This window comes from Chiloscyllium punctatum, chromosome 6 (assembly GCF_047496795.1).
Source record: "Chiloscyllium punctatum isolate Juve2018m chromosome 6, sChiPun1.3, whole genome shotgun sequence".
In the NCBI taxonomy this organism is placed as follows: domain Eukaryota; kingdom Metazoa; phylum Chordata; class Chondrichthyes; order Orectolobiformes; family Hemiscylliidae; genus Chiloscyllium; species Chiloscyllium punctatum.
In genome coordinates this window covers 100995041-101011275 of record NC_092744.1, presented here as the reverse complement: position 1 = coordinate 101011275, position 16235 = coordinate 100995041, and the positions used below count along the sequence as shown (strand labels likewise).

The 16235-nt window shown below is 45.3% G+C and overlaps 1 long non-coding RNA gene across 1 annotated transcript in view; it reads right to left on the bottom strand.

Annotated features, from left to right (window-relative positions):
* The window catches only part of LOC140479201 (uncharacterized), a 128018-nt gene that overhangs the window by 91017 nt on the left and 20766 nt on the right, over window positions 1-16235 (bottom strand). The gene's annotated exons all lie outside the window — the stretch shown is intronic.

The following is a 16235-nucleotide window of genomic DNA, read 5'->3' as shown; positions in this document are numbered from 1 at the left end:
ACATTCAGCTAGTGATCAGGCACAAAAGAGTGTGACTGTAAGTGAGGCAGTTAGGGGGAACCGGAGTTCAGGAGTGGAGGAGCCTCAGCCCTTGACCTTGTCCAACAGGTACGAGATTCTTGCTCCCTGTTCGGATGAGGAAAAGGGCTCTGGACAGGACGAGCCAACTGACCAAGGCACCATGGTGCAGAATGCCATTCAAGAGGGGGGAGCTAATAGACAAGTAGTGGTTATAGGGGATTCTATAATTAGGGGGACAGATAGTATCCTTTGCAAGCCGGATCGGGAGTCTCGCATGGTGTGTTGCCTGCCCGGTGCCAGGGTGCGAGACATCTCTGACCGGCTTGAAAGGATATTGGAGCGGGAGGGGGAGGATCCAGTTGTTGTGGTCCACGTTGGTACCAACAACATAGGCAAGACTGGGGTGGAGGACCTGTTTGGGCATTACGAAGCACTAGGCAGGAAATTGAAGCACAGGTCCTCAAGGGTCATAATCTCCGGATTACTGCCCGAGCCACGTGCCAATTGGCATAGGGACAAGAAAATTAGGCAAGTAAACACGTGGCTAAGGGATTGGTGTGGGAAAGAGGGATTCCACTTCATGGGGCATTGGCATCAGTTTTGGAACAGGGGGGATCTGTACTGTTGGGACGGTCTCCACCTGAACCGATCAGGTACCAATGTTCTAGCGAAGAGGATAAATAGGGTGGTCAGTAGGACTTTAAACTTCTGAGTTGGGGGGGGGAAGGGAAAGTGAAAGCGACAGGGAGTATGGAGGTAAATGGAAAGATAAGCAGCAGGGTAGCATGTTTCCAGGCGGATTTAAAATTGAGGCAGATTGAGAATGCAGAAAAAAGCAAGGATAACTTAGGACATATGACTTCCAACATCTCTAATGATAAGGAAGTTAGCATTAAGGCACTTTACCTGAATGCTCGTAGCATTCATAACAAAGCCGATGAACTAATGGCACAGATAATAGTGAATGATTATGATGTGGTAGGCATCACAGAGACTTGGTTACAGAGGGGTCAGGACTGGCAGTTAAACCTCCATGGTTTTTCAACTGATCGAAAAAACAGAGAGGTGGGCAGAGGGGGTGGGGTTGCCTTGTTAGTTAAGAACAAAATTAAATCTATGGTATTGAATGACATAGCGTCGGATGATGTGGAGTCTGTGTGGGTGGAATTGAGGAACCACAAAGGCAAAAAAAACATAATTGGAGTTGTGTATAGACCTCCTAACAGTGGTCAGGACCAGGGACGCAACATGTACCAGGAAATAGAGAAGGCATGTCAGAAAGGCAAGGTTACATTGATCATGGGAGACTTCAATATGCAGGTGGACTGGGTAAATAATGTTGCTAGTGGATCTAAAGAAAGGGAATTCATGGAATGCTTACAGGATGGCTTTTTGGAACAGCTTGTCATGGAGCCCACAAGAGAGCAGGCTATTCTGGACCTAGTGCTTTGCAATGAACCAGACTCTATAAAAGATCTTAAAGTAAGGGAACCCTTAGGAAGTAGCAACCATAATATGGTAGAGTTCAGTCTGGAGTTTGAAAGGGAGAAGGCAAAATCGGATGTAATGGTGTTACAGTTGAATAAAGGTAATTATGAGGGCATGAGAGAGGAACTGACTAAAATAGACTGGAAGCAGAGGCTAACCGGGAAGACAGTAGAGCAAAAATGGCAGGAGTTTGTACGTATAATTGAGGACACTGTACAGAGGTTCATTCCCAAGAAAAGAAAGATTAACCGGGGAGGGATTAGACAACCTTGGCTGACAAAGGAAGTCAGGAAATGTATTAAAGAAAAAGAGAGATCCTATAAAGTGGCTAAGAACAGTGGGAAATCAGAAGATTGGGAAGGATACAAAAGCAAACAGAGGATAACAAAGAGTGTAATAAGAAATGAGAGGATCAAATATGAAGGTAGGCTAGCCAGTAATATTAGAAATAATAGTAAAAGTTTCTTTCAGTACATAAGAAACAAACGACAGGCAAAAGTAGACATTGGGCCACTTCAAACTGATGCAGGAAGCCTAGTGATGGGAGATACGGAAATAGCAGGAGAACTTAACAAGTACTTTGCGTCAGTTTTCACAGTGGAAGACATGAGTAATATCCCAAAAATTAAAGGGTGTCACGGGGGTGAGTTGAGTATGGTTGCCATTACGAAAGAGATAGTGCTAGAAAAGTTAAAAAGTCTTAAAATTGATAAATCTCCTGGCCCCGATTGGATACCCTAGAGTTCTGAGAGAGGTGGCTGAGGAAATAGCAGAGGCATTGGTTGAGATCTTTCAAGAGTCACTGGAGTCAGGAAAGGTCCCGGATGATTGGAAGATGGCTGTTGTAACCCCCTTGTTTAAGAAAGGATCAAGGCAAAAGATGGAAAATTATAGGCCAATCAGCTTAACCTCGGTTGTTGGTAAAATTCTAGAATCCATCATTAAGGATGAGGTTTCTAAATTCTTGGAAGAGCAGAGTCTGATTAGAACAAGTCAACATGGATTTAGTAAAGGGAGGTCATGCCTGACAAACCTGTTGGTATTCTTTGAAGAGGTAACAAGTAGGTTAGACCAGGGAAACCCAGTGGATGTGGTCTATCTAGACTTTCAAAAGGCCTTTGAGAAGGTGGCACATGGGAGGCTGCTGAGCAAGGTGAGGGCCCATGGTGTTCGAGGTGAGCTACTGGGATGGATTGAGGATTGGCTGTCTAACAGAAGGCAGAGAGTTGGGATAAAAGGTTCTTTTTCAGAATGGCAGCCGGTGACGAGCGGTGTCCCGCAGGGTTCGGTGCTGGGGCCACAGCTTTTCGCATTATATATTAATGATTTGGATGAGGGAATCGGGGGCAGTCTAGCGAAGTTTGCCGATGATACGAAGTTAGGTGGACAGGCAGGTAGTACTGAGGAAGTGGGGAGGCTACAGAAGGATCTAGACAGGTTGGGAGAGTGGTCCAGGAAATGGCTGATGGAATTTAACGTGAGCAAGTGCAAGGTCTTGCACTTTGGCAAAAAGAATAAAAGCATGGACTACTTTCTAAATGGTGAGAAAATTAATAAAGCCAAAGTGCAAAGGGATCTGGGAGTGCTAGTCGAGGATTCTCTAAAGGTAAACATGCAGGTTGAGTCCGTGATTAAGAAAGCGAATGCAATGTTGTCACTTATCTCAAGAGGGTTGGAATATAAAAGCAGAGATGTACTACTAAGACTTTATAAAGCTCTGGTTAGGCCCCATTTGGAGTACTGTGTCCAGTTTTGGTCCCCACACCTCAGGAAGGACATACTGGCACTGGAACGTGTCCAGCGGAGATTCACACGGATGATCCCTGGAATGACAGGTCTAGCATATGAGGAACGGCTGAGGATACTGGGATTGTATTCATTGGAGTTTAGAAGATTAAGGGGAGACTTAATAGAGACGTACAAAATAATACATGGCTTGGAAAAGGTGGATGCTAGGAAATTGTTTCCGTTAGACGAGGAGACTAGGACCCGTGGACACAGCCTTAGAATTAAAGGGGGTCATTTCAGAACAGAAATGCAGAGACATTTCTTCAGCCAGAGAGTGGCGAGTCTGTGGAATTCATTGCCGCAGAGTGCAGTGGAAGCCGGGACACTAAATGTCTTCAAGGCCGAGATTGATAGATTCTTGTTGTCTAGAGGAATTAAGGGCTACGGGGAGAACGCTGGTAAGTGGAGCTGAAATGCGCATCAGCCATGATTGAATGGCGGAGTGGACTCGATGGGCCGAATGGCCTTACTTCCACTCCTATGTCTTATGGTCTTATGGGTTATTCACACACAGTATTGAAGATTGACAGGCCACAGGTATAATGACACACATTATTGACCATCCTCAGGCAACAGGATTATTCTCACACAGTACTGACCATCCTGACGCAACACACTTATTCACACATGGTATTGATCATCCTCAAGCCACAGGGTTATTTTCACATGGTATTGACAATCATCGGGCCACAGGATTAATCACACATGGTATTGACCATTCACTGTGCAAAAAGATTATTCTCACACAGTATTGACCATCCTCAGGCAACAGGAGCAGTTCACAGAGTATTCATCAACTCAGGCAACAGGAGCAGTTCATGCACAATATTGACCATCCTTAGGCTGCAGGATTATTCACACACAGCGTTGACCATTCACAGCATTATTCACACACAGTATTGAACAAGCTCAGGCAACAGGATTAATCACACATGGAACTGACCATTCACTGTCCAAAGGATTATTCACACACTGTATTGACCAACCTCAGGCCACAGAAATATTCATAAACAGTATTGAGCATTCATAGTTCCCAGGATTATTTAAACACAGTATTGACAATCCAAAGTCCACAGGATTATTCACACAACTATTCTCCATCCTCAAGCTGCAGGAGTATACACACACAGTATTCTACATTGTCAGGCCTCAGGATTACTCACACACTGTATTGACCAGCCTACAGCCACAGAATCTTTGAACCCTTTGCCTGATCAGTTTACAGGTCTCAGGATTATTCACACAAGGTATTGACCATCCCCAGGCCACAGTATTATTCAAGCACAGTACTGATCACCCTCAGGCCAAGGGTTATTCACACATAGTATTGATCACCCTCAGGCCATGGGTTATTCACACACTGTATTGACAATCGTCAAGCAACAGGATCATTCACACAGAGTATTGACCAACCTCAGGCCACAGGATTATGCACAAACGATATTAAACATTCTCAGGCCACAGGATTATTCACACACAGAATTGATCACCCTCAGGCCATGGGTTGTTCACACACAGTATTGAAGATTCACAGGCCAAAGGATTACTGACACACGTTATTGACCATCCACAAGCAAAAGGATTATTCACACACAGTATTGACCATCCTCAGGCCACAGGATCATTCACACATGGTATTGACCATTCACAACCCACAGCATTATTCACACACAATATTGAACAACCTCAGGCAACAAGATTAATCACACATGGAACTGACCATTCACTGTCCAAAGGATTATTCACACACTGTATTGACCATCCTCACGCAACAGAACGATTCATGCAAAGTAATGACCATCCTCAGGCCACAGGATTAATCACACACTGTATTGACTATCCTCAAGCCACATGATTATTCACACACAGTATTGACCAACCTCAGGCCGCAGGATTATTCACACCCAGTTTTGACCAACCTCAGGCCGCAGGATTATTCACACACAGCATTCACTAAACTCAGGCAACAGGAGTAATCACAATTGGAACTGACCATTCACTGTCCAAAGGATTGTTCACACACTGGATTGACCATCCTCAAGTCACAAGATTATTCACACACAGTATTGACCATCGTACGGAAACAGGATTAATGAAAACACTGTCCTGACGATCCTTATGTCACACGATTGTTCACACATAGTAGTGAGGATTCTCAGGGCACAGGATTATTCACACAGTATTGACGATTCACATTCCAGAGCAGTATTCACACAGAGTATTGATGATTCACAGGCCAAGAGTTATTCACACACAGTATTGACGATACATAGGCCAGAGGATTATGCACACGTGGCATTGACCATTCTCTGTCCAAAGCATTATTCACACACAGTATTGACCATCCTCAAGCCACACGATGGTTCACACACAGTATTCACCATCCTCAGGCAACAGGATTATTCCTACACGGTATTGTCCACCCTCAAGCCACAGGATTTTTTGCACACAGTACTGATGATCCTCAGGCCGCAGGATTATTTTCACATGGTTTTAACCATCATCAGGCCATAGGATTAATCACACGCTGCATTGACCATTCTCATGCTACAGAATTATTCTGACACAGTATTGACCATCCTCAGTTAACAGGAATATTCACACACCGTATTGACCATCCTCCTGCCACCGGATTTGTCACACACAGTATTGACCATCCTCACACAACAGGATGAACCACACATGGTATTGATCATCCTCAGGCCACAGGATTATTCACACGCAGCTCTGACACCCCTTAGGCCACAGAATTAATGAACACACTGTCTTGATCATTTACAGATCACAGATTCATTCGCACACAGTTTTGACCACCCTCAGGCCGCAGGATTATGCGCAGATAGCACTCACTACCCTCAGGCCACAGGATTGTTCACACACAGTAATGATCATCCTTAGTCCAAGGGTTATTCACACACAGTATTCAGTGCACAGGATAGTTCACATACTGTATTGACCAACCTTAGGCCACAAAATTATTCCCACACAGTAGTGACCACTCTCAGGCCAACAGGATTATTCCCATACATTATTGACCATTCTAAATCCACAGGATTATTCACACATAGTACGGACCGTCCTCAGGCGACAGGATTATTCACACACAGTATTGACAATCCTCAGGCCACTAGATTATTCACACACTGTATTGAACATTCTCAGTTCACAGGATTATTCATATACACAGTATTGACTAGCACATGGCCACAGGATTAATGAATACTCGGTCTTCAATTTGCAGGTCACAGGATTTTTCCCACATAGTATTGACAATTCTCAAGTCACGGGATTGTTCACACACAATATTGACAATCCTCAGGCCACAGGATTATTCACACATTGTATTGATCATCCTCAGACCACAGGATTATTTATACACAGTATTGACAGTATACAGGCCGTAGGATTACTCTCACACAGTATTCACAATTCACAGGCCACAGGATTACTCAGACACGGTATTGAAAATCCTCAGGCCACTGGATTATCCACACACAGTACTGACCATCCTCAGGACACACTGGTATTCACACACAATATTCAATATTCCCAGCCCACAGCATTATTCACACACAGTATTGATTGGAACACGGCCACAGAATTAATGAACACACTGTCTTGATGATTTACAGGTCACAGAAACATTCGCACCCAGTATTGACCATCCTCAAGCCACAGGATTGTTCACACTCAGTATTGACCGTCCTCAGACCACAGGATTATTCTCACACAGTATTGACCGTCCTCAGGCCACAGGATTATTCACACACAGTATGGCTGTCCTCAGGCAACATAATTTTTCACACAATGTATGGACCATTCTCAGGCCACAAGATTATTCACTCGCTGTATTGAAAATTCTCGGGCAACAGGATATTTAACACACACAGTATTGACTATCCTTCGGCCCAAATGTTATTCCCACACAGTATTGACCATTCTCAGGTCACAGGATAATTCGCACACACTATTGACCACCATACGGACACAGGATTAATGAACTCACTGTCTTGACCATTTACACGTCACAGGATTATTTCCACGCAGTATTGACGAGTCTCAGGCCACAGCAATATTTACACACAGTATCAACCATTCACAGGACACAAGATTATTCACACACAGCATTGACTAACACACGGCCACAGGATTAATGAACACTCGGCTTTCAATATTTGCAGGTCACAGGATTGTTCCAACATAGAATTGACAATCCTCCGGCCACATCATTATTCACACACAGTATTGACCAGCCGATGGCCACAGGATTAATGAACACACTGTCCTGATCATTTACAGGCCACAGGATTATTCCAACACAATATTGACCATCCTCAAGGAACAGGAATCTTTACACAAAGTATTCACCATCCTCAGCCCATGGATTATTCACACACAGTATTGACAATCCTCAAGCCACAGGATTTTTCCTACACGGTATTGACCATCCACAGGCAACAGTATTATTTGCAAACAATATTGACATTGCACAGGACACAGATTATTAACACATAGTATTGACCATCCACAGCCCACAGGATTATTCTCACACAGTATTGACTATCCTTAGGCAAAGGGCGATTGACACACAGTATTGACAATTCACAGGCCACAGGATTACTCACACACATTATTGACCACCCTCAGGCCGCAGGATTATTCACACAGTGTATTGACCACTCACAGTCCAAGAGGATTATTCACACACAGTATTGACTATCCTTAGGCCAGGGCTATTCACACACAGTATTTACGATTCACGGGCCATAGGATTATTCACAGACGTTATTGACTGCCCTCAGTCCTCAGGATTATTCACACACAGTATTGAACATTCACAGTGCACAGGATTATTCACATTCAGTATTGACCATCCTCGAGTAGCAAAACTATTCACACACATTATTGTCCAGCCTCAGGCCACAGATTAATTACACACTGTATTGACAGTACAGAGGCCACAGGAGTATTCACACACTGTATTGACGACCATAAGGCCACAGGATTAATAAACACAGTGAGTTGACCATTCAGTACAAACAGTACTGAACATGAACAGGCCACAGATTATTGATTCACAGTATTGACCATCCACTTCACAAAGGATTATTATCACACAGCATTGACCATCCACAGGCCACAGGACTATTATCACACAGTATTGACCATCCTTAGGCAAAGGGTTATACACACACAGTACTGACTGCCCTCAGGCCACATTATTATTCCCACACAGTACTGACCATCCTCCGTCCGCAGGATTACTCACACACAGTATTGATCATCCTCAGGTCAACGGTTATTCACACACAGTATTGACCATCCTAAGGCCATTAGATCATTCACACACTGTATTGACCAACCTGAGGCCACAGGATAAATGAACACATTCTCTTTACCAATTAACAGGTCACAGGAATATTCCCACACAGTACTGACAATCCACAGGGCACAGGATTATTCACACACAGTATTGAACATCCTCAAATTCAGGATTACTTTGACTCACTATTGACCATTCACAGTCCACTGGATTATTCCCACACAGTATTGACGATTCTCAGGCCACAGCAATATTCACACACAGTATTGACCATCCTCAGGGCACAGGATTATTTACACACAGCATTGACTAGCACATGGCCACAGGATTAATGAACACTCAGTCTTCAACATTTGCAGGTCACAGGATTATTCCCACACAGTATTGACCATCCTGAAGTCACAGGATTATTTACACACAGTATTGACCATCCTCAGGCCATGGATTATCCACACAACGTATTGACAATCCTCAAGGAACAGGATTATTCCTACACAGTATTGATCATTTTCAGGCAACAGGATTATTCTCACACTATATTGATCATTCTCAGGCCACAGGATTATTCATAAACGGTATTGAACAACCTCAGACAACACGATTGTTCACACACTGTATTGACCATCCTCAGGACAACGGTTATTCACACATAGTATTGACCATCCACAGCCCACAGGATTATTATCACACAGTATTGATCATTTTCAGGCAACAGGATTATTCTCACACTATACTGACCATTCTCAGGCCACAGGATTATTCATAAACGGTATTGAATGACCTCAGGCAACACTATTGTTCACACACAGTATTGACCATCCTCAGGACAACGGTTATTCACACATAGTATTGACCATCCACAGCCCACAGGATTATTATCACACAGTATTGACTATCCTTAGGCCAAGGGTTATTCACATACAGTATTTCCGATTCACGGGCCATAGGATTATTCGCACACAGTATTGACTGCCCTCAGTCCACAGGATTACTCACACACAGTATTGAGCATTCACAGTACACAGGATTATTCACACACTGTATTCACAAATCTCAGGCCACAGGTTAATTCACACACAGTATTGTCAATCCTCTGTCCACAGGATTACTCACACATAGTATTGACCATCTTCGGATAGCAAAATTATTCACACACATTGTTGACCAGCCTCAGGCCACAGGATTATTTACACACTGTATTCATATTACAGAGGCCACAGGAGTATTCACACACAGTATTCAACATTCTCAGCCCACAGGATTATTCACACACAGTATTGATGAACATACGGCCACAGGATTAATAAACACACTGCTTTGACCATTTACAGCTCACAGGATTATTCACACACAATATTGACGATTCTCAGGCCATTGGATTATTCACACACAGTATTGACCAGCATAAGGCTACAGGATTATCCCCACGCAGTATTGACCATTCTCAGACCACAGAATTATTCACACACAGCATTGACCATCCTCAGGTCACACGAGTACTCACACGCAATATTCAACCTTCTCAGCCCACAGGATTATTCCCACACAGTATTGCCCATCCTGAGGCAAAGGGAGATATTCACACACAGTATTGACAATTCACAGGCCACAGGGTTATTCACACAGTGTATTGACCATCCTTAGGCTAAGGGATATTCACACACAGTATTTACGATTCACGGGCCATAGGATTATTCCCACACATTATTGACTGCCCTCAGTCCACAGAATTATTCTCACACAGTATGTCCATCCTCAGGTCACAGGAGTATTCATACACAGTGTTGACCATTCTCAGCCCACAGGATTATTCTCACACAGTATTGACAATTCTACATCTACAGGATTACTCACACACAGTATTTATCATTCACAGTCCACAGCATTTTTCACACACAGTATTGACCATTCTCAGCCCACAGGATTATTCACACACAGTATTGACGAACATACGACCACAGGATTAAAAAACACACTGCTTTGACCATTTACAGCTCACAGGATTATTCACACTCAGTATTGACCATTCACAGGCCAGAGGATTGTTCACATGTAGTATTGATCATACTCAGGCCAAGGATTAGTCTCACACAGTATTGACCATTCACAGGCCACAGGACTATTCCCACACAGTATTGGGCATTCTCAGGCCAGAATATTATTTACATACAGTATTGACCATCCTGAGACCACAGAACTATTCACACACAGTATTGTCCGTCCTCAGGTCACACGAGTATTCACACACAATATTCAACAGTCTCAACCCACAGGATTATTCCCACAGAGTATTGACGATTCTCAGGCCACAGGATTATTCACACACAGTATTTACCATCCTCAGACCATGCGAGTATTCACACACAATATACAACATTCTGAGCCCACAGGATTATTCACTCACAGTACGGCCTAGCCTCAGACCACAGGATTATTCACACACAGTGTTAGCCAGCATAAGGCTACAGGATTAATGGACACATTGTCTTGACCATTTACAGGTGGCAGAATTATTTCCATACAGTATTGACCATCCGCAGGCAAAAGAATTATTCCCACAAAGAATTGACAATCCTCAAGCCACTGGATTTTTCACACACAGTATTGAACATCCTCAGGACACAGGTTTATTCCCACACAGTATTCCCACTCTGGGAATCTCTCACACAGACTCTGGGACACTGAGATTCTCACACAGACACACTCTGGGATTCTCTCACACACACACACACACCGGGACTCTCTCTCTCTCTCTCTCACACACACACACACTGGGACACTGTAATTAACACACACACACACTGGGACACTGATTCTCACACATACTCTGGGACTCTCATTCTCACTCTCTGGGATTCCCTCTCTCACACACTCTGGGACACACACACACTGGGACACTGATTCTCACACACACACACACTGGGACACTGATTCTCGCACATACTCTGGGACTCTCATTCTCACACTCTCTGGGATTCCCTCTCTCTCAAACACATTCTGGGATTCCCTTTCTCACACACACTCTGGAACTCTCTGGGATTCCCTCTCTCTCTCACACTCTGGGACTCTCTCACACACAGTCTGGGACACTCACAGACACACTCTGGGACACTGTGATTCTCTAACACACACTGGAATTCTCTCGCTCACTCTGGCACACTCAGGGAATCTCTCTTACATTTCGGATTCCCTTATACACCATAGGCTTCTGGGACTCTCTCACTTACTTTGGGACTCTCTCTTACTCACTGTGGGATTCCCTTACACGCTCTGGGATTCTCTCTCACACTCTGGGAATTCCATCAAACACTCTGGGACTTTCACTCTTACCCTCACTCTGGAATTCCCTCTCTCACACACACTCGGGGACTCTCTTGGATTCCCTCTCTCAAACACACTCTGGGAAACTCGCACACACACTCTTGGATTCTCTCATTCACACTCTGGGATTCCCTCTCACACACAATGTGGGACTCTCTGGGAATTGCCCTCTCTCACACAAACTCTGGGATTCTCTCACACACACCCTGGGATTCCCTCTCTCTCCCACACTCTGGAATAATCTCACACACACTCTGGGAAACTCTGGGATTCCCTCTCTCACACACACTCTGGGATTCCCTCTCTCAACACTCACTTTGGGAAACTCGCACACACACCTTGGGATTCTCTCATTCATACTCTGGGATTCTCTCTCGCATACACACACTGGGATTCTGACTCTCACACATACACTCTGGGACTCTCTGGGATTCCCCCTCACACACAATCTGGGATTCCTGCTCTCTCACACACTCTGAGATTCCCTTCCTCTCACACATTCTGGGATTCCCTCTCTCACACACACTCTGGGAAACTCGCACACACACTGGAATTCCCACTCTCTCACACAATCTGGGACTCTCTCGGATTCTCTCTCTCTCACACACACACACTCTGGGATTCCCTCTCTCACACACACTCTGGGATTCCCTCTCTCACACACACACACACACTCTGGGACTCCCTCTTTCTCACACACTCTGGGATTCTCTCACACACACTCTGGGACTCTCTGGGATTCCCAGTCTGACACACACTCTGGGATTGCCTCTCTCAACACTCACTCTGGCATTCCCACTGACATACACACTCTGGGAAACTCGCATGCATACTTTGGGATTCTCTCATTCATACTCTGGGATTCCGACTCTCAAACATAATCTGGGATTCCCTCTCTCTCACACACACACACACACACACACTCCTGCATTCTCTGGGATTCCCTCTCTCACACACACCCTGGGACTCCATCTCTCACAAACACTCTGTGAAACTCGCACACACACTCTGGGATTCCGACTCTCACACACACTCTGGGATCCTCTCACACAATCTGTGACTCTCTGGGATTCCCTCTCTCACACACACTCTGGGATTCCCCCTCTCACACACAACTCTCTGGGATTCCCCCTCTCACACACAACTCTCTGGGATTCCATCTCTCACACACACTTTGGGAAACTCACACACACACTCTGGGATTCTCTCACAAACATTCTGGGACTCTCAGGGATGCCCTCTCACACACACACTCTGGGATTGACTCTCTCTCATGCACTCTAGGACACTCTGGGATTCCCTCCCTCACACACACTCTGGGATTCTGTCTCACCCACAGTCTCTGGGATTCCCTCTCTCACACACTCTCTGGGATCCCCTCTCTCAAACACTCTCTGGGATTCCCTCTCTCAAACACTCTGGGTTTCTCTCACACACACTCTGGAACTCTCAGGGATGCCCTCTCTCCCACACACTCTGGGATTGGCTCTCTCTCACGCACTCTAGGATTCCCTCTCTCACACACTCTCTGGGATTCCCTCTCTCACAAAGACTCTGGGAAACTCGCAAACACACTCGGGAATTCCCACTCTCACGCACACTCTGGGATTGGCTCTCTCACACTCACTCGGGGATTCCCTCTCTCACACACACTCGGGGATTCTCTCAGACACACACTCTGGGACACTCTGGGATTCCTTCTCTCGCCCACACTCGGGGACACCCTCCCTCAAACACACTCTGGGATTCCCTCTCTCTCACACACTCTGGGAAACACACACACACACACACACTCTGGGACTCTCAGGGATGCCCTCTCTCACACACACTCTGGGATGCCCTCTCTCACACACACTCTGGGATGCCCTCTCTCACACACACTCTGGGATGCCCTCTCTCACACACACTCTGGGATGCCCTCTCTCACACACACTCTGGGATGCCCTCTCTCACACACACTCTGGGATGCCCTCTCTCACACACACTCTGGGATTCCCTCTCTCACACACACTCTGGGATTCCCTCTCTCACACACACTCTGGGATTCCCTCTCTCACACACACTCTGTGAAACTCGCATACACACTCTGGGATTCCGACACTCACAGAGTCTGGGATTCGCTCACACACACACTCTGGGACTCTCTGGGATTCCCTCTCTCACACACACTCTGGGATTCCCTACACACACACTCTGGGACTGTCTGGGATTCCCTCTCTCACACACAGGGACTCGCTGGAATTCCCTCTCTCACACACAATCTGGGATTCCCTCTCTCAGATACCATAACAGTTGTTATGGGGGATTTTAACATGCAGGTAGACTGGGAGAATCAGGATGGTATCGGGCCTCAAGAAAGAGACTTTGTGGAGTGCCTCAGAGATGGATTTTTAGTGCAGCTGGTGCTGGAGCCGACCAGGGATAAGGCGATTCTGGATCTGGTATTGTGTAACGAACCAGAATTGGTCAGTGACCTCGAAGTGAAGGAGCCATTGGGAAGTAGTGACCATAATACAATAAGCTTCAATCTGCAATTTGAGAGGGAGTGGGTACAATCTGAAGTGACAATATTTCAGTTGAATAAAGGGAAATATGGAGCTATGAGGGAGCAACTGGCCAAAGTTCAATGGTTCAATACCTTATCAGGGAAGACCGTGGAGGAACAATGGCGGATATTTCTGTGTATAATGCAGAAGATGCAGGATCAGTTCATTCCTAAAAGGAAGAAAGATCCCAGGAGGAGACATGGGCGGCCGTGGCTGACAAGGGAAGTAAAGAAACATATAAGGTTAAAAGAGAAAAAGTATAACTTAGCGAAGATAAGCGGGAAAACGGAGGACTGGGAAGCTTTTAAAGAACAACAGAGGATTAGTAAGAAGGAAATACGCAGAGAAAAAATGAGGTACGAAGGTAAACTGGCCAAGAATATAAAGGAGGATAGTAAAAGCTTTTTTAGGTATGTCCAAGGCAAAAAAATGGTTAGGACAAAAATTGGGCCCTTGAAGACAGAAGCAGGGGAATATATTACTGGGAACGAAGAAATGGCAGAGGAATTAAATGGGTACTTCAGATCTGTGTTCACTGGGGAAGACACAAGCAATCTCCCTGAGGTAACAGTGGCTGAAGGACCTGAACTTAAGGGAATTTCTATTTGCCAGGATTTGGTGTTGGAGAGACTGTTAGGTCTGAAGGTTGATAAGTCTCCGGGACCTGATGGCCTGCATCCCAGGGTACTGAAGGAGGTGGCTCGGGAAATCGTGGATGCGCTGGTGATTATTTTCCAGAGTTCAATAGAATCGGGGTCGGTTCCTGAGGATTGGAGGGCGGCTAATGTTGTGCCACTTTTTAAGAAGGGTGGGCGGGAGAAAGCAGGAAATTATAGACCAGTTAGTCTGACCTCAGTGGTGGGAAAGATGCTGGAGTCTATTATAAAGGATGAAATTACGGCACATCTGGATAATAGTAACAGGATAGGACAGAGTCAGCATGGATTTATGAAGGGGAAATCATGCTTGACTAATCTTCTTGAATTTTTTGAGGATGTAACTCGGAAGATGGACGAGGGAGATCCAGTGGATGTAGTGTACCTGGACTTTCAGAAAGCTTTTGATAAAGTCCCACACAAGAGGTTAGTGAGTAAAATTAGGGCGCACGGGATTGGGGGCAAAGTACTAGATTGGATAGAGAATTGGTTGGCTAATAGGAAACAAAGGGTAGTGATTAACGGCTCCATTTCGAAATGGCAGGCAGTGACCAGTGGGGTACCGCAGGGATCCGTGCTGGGACCGCAGCTTTTTACAATATATGTAAATGATATAGAAGATGGTATCAGCAATAACATTAGCAAATTTGCTGATGACACAAAGCTAGGTGGTAGGGTGAAATGTGATGAGGATGTTAGGGGATTACAGGGTGACCTGGACAAGTTAGGTGAGTGGGCAGATGCATGGCAGATGCAGTTTAATGTGGATAAATGTCTGGTTATCCACTTTGGTGGCAAGAACAGGAAGGCAGATTACTACCTCAATGGTATCAAATTAGGTAAAGGGGCTGTTCAGAGAGATCTGGGTGTTCTTGTCCACCAGTCAATGAAGGCAAGCATGCAGGTACAGCAGGTCGTGAAGAAGGCTAATAGCATGCTGGCCTTCATAACAAGAGGGATTGAGTATAGAAGCAAAGAGGTGCTTCTGCAGCTGTACAGGGCCCTGGTGAGACCACACCTGGAGTACTGTGTACAGTTCTGGTCTCCAAATTTGAGGAAAGACATTCTGGCTATTGAGGGAGTGCAGCGTAG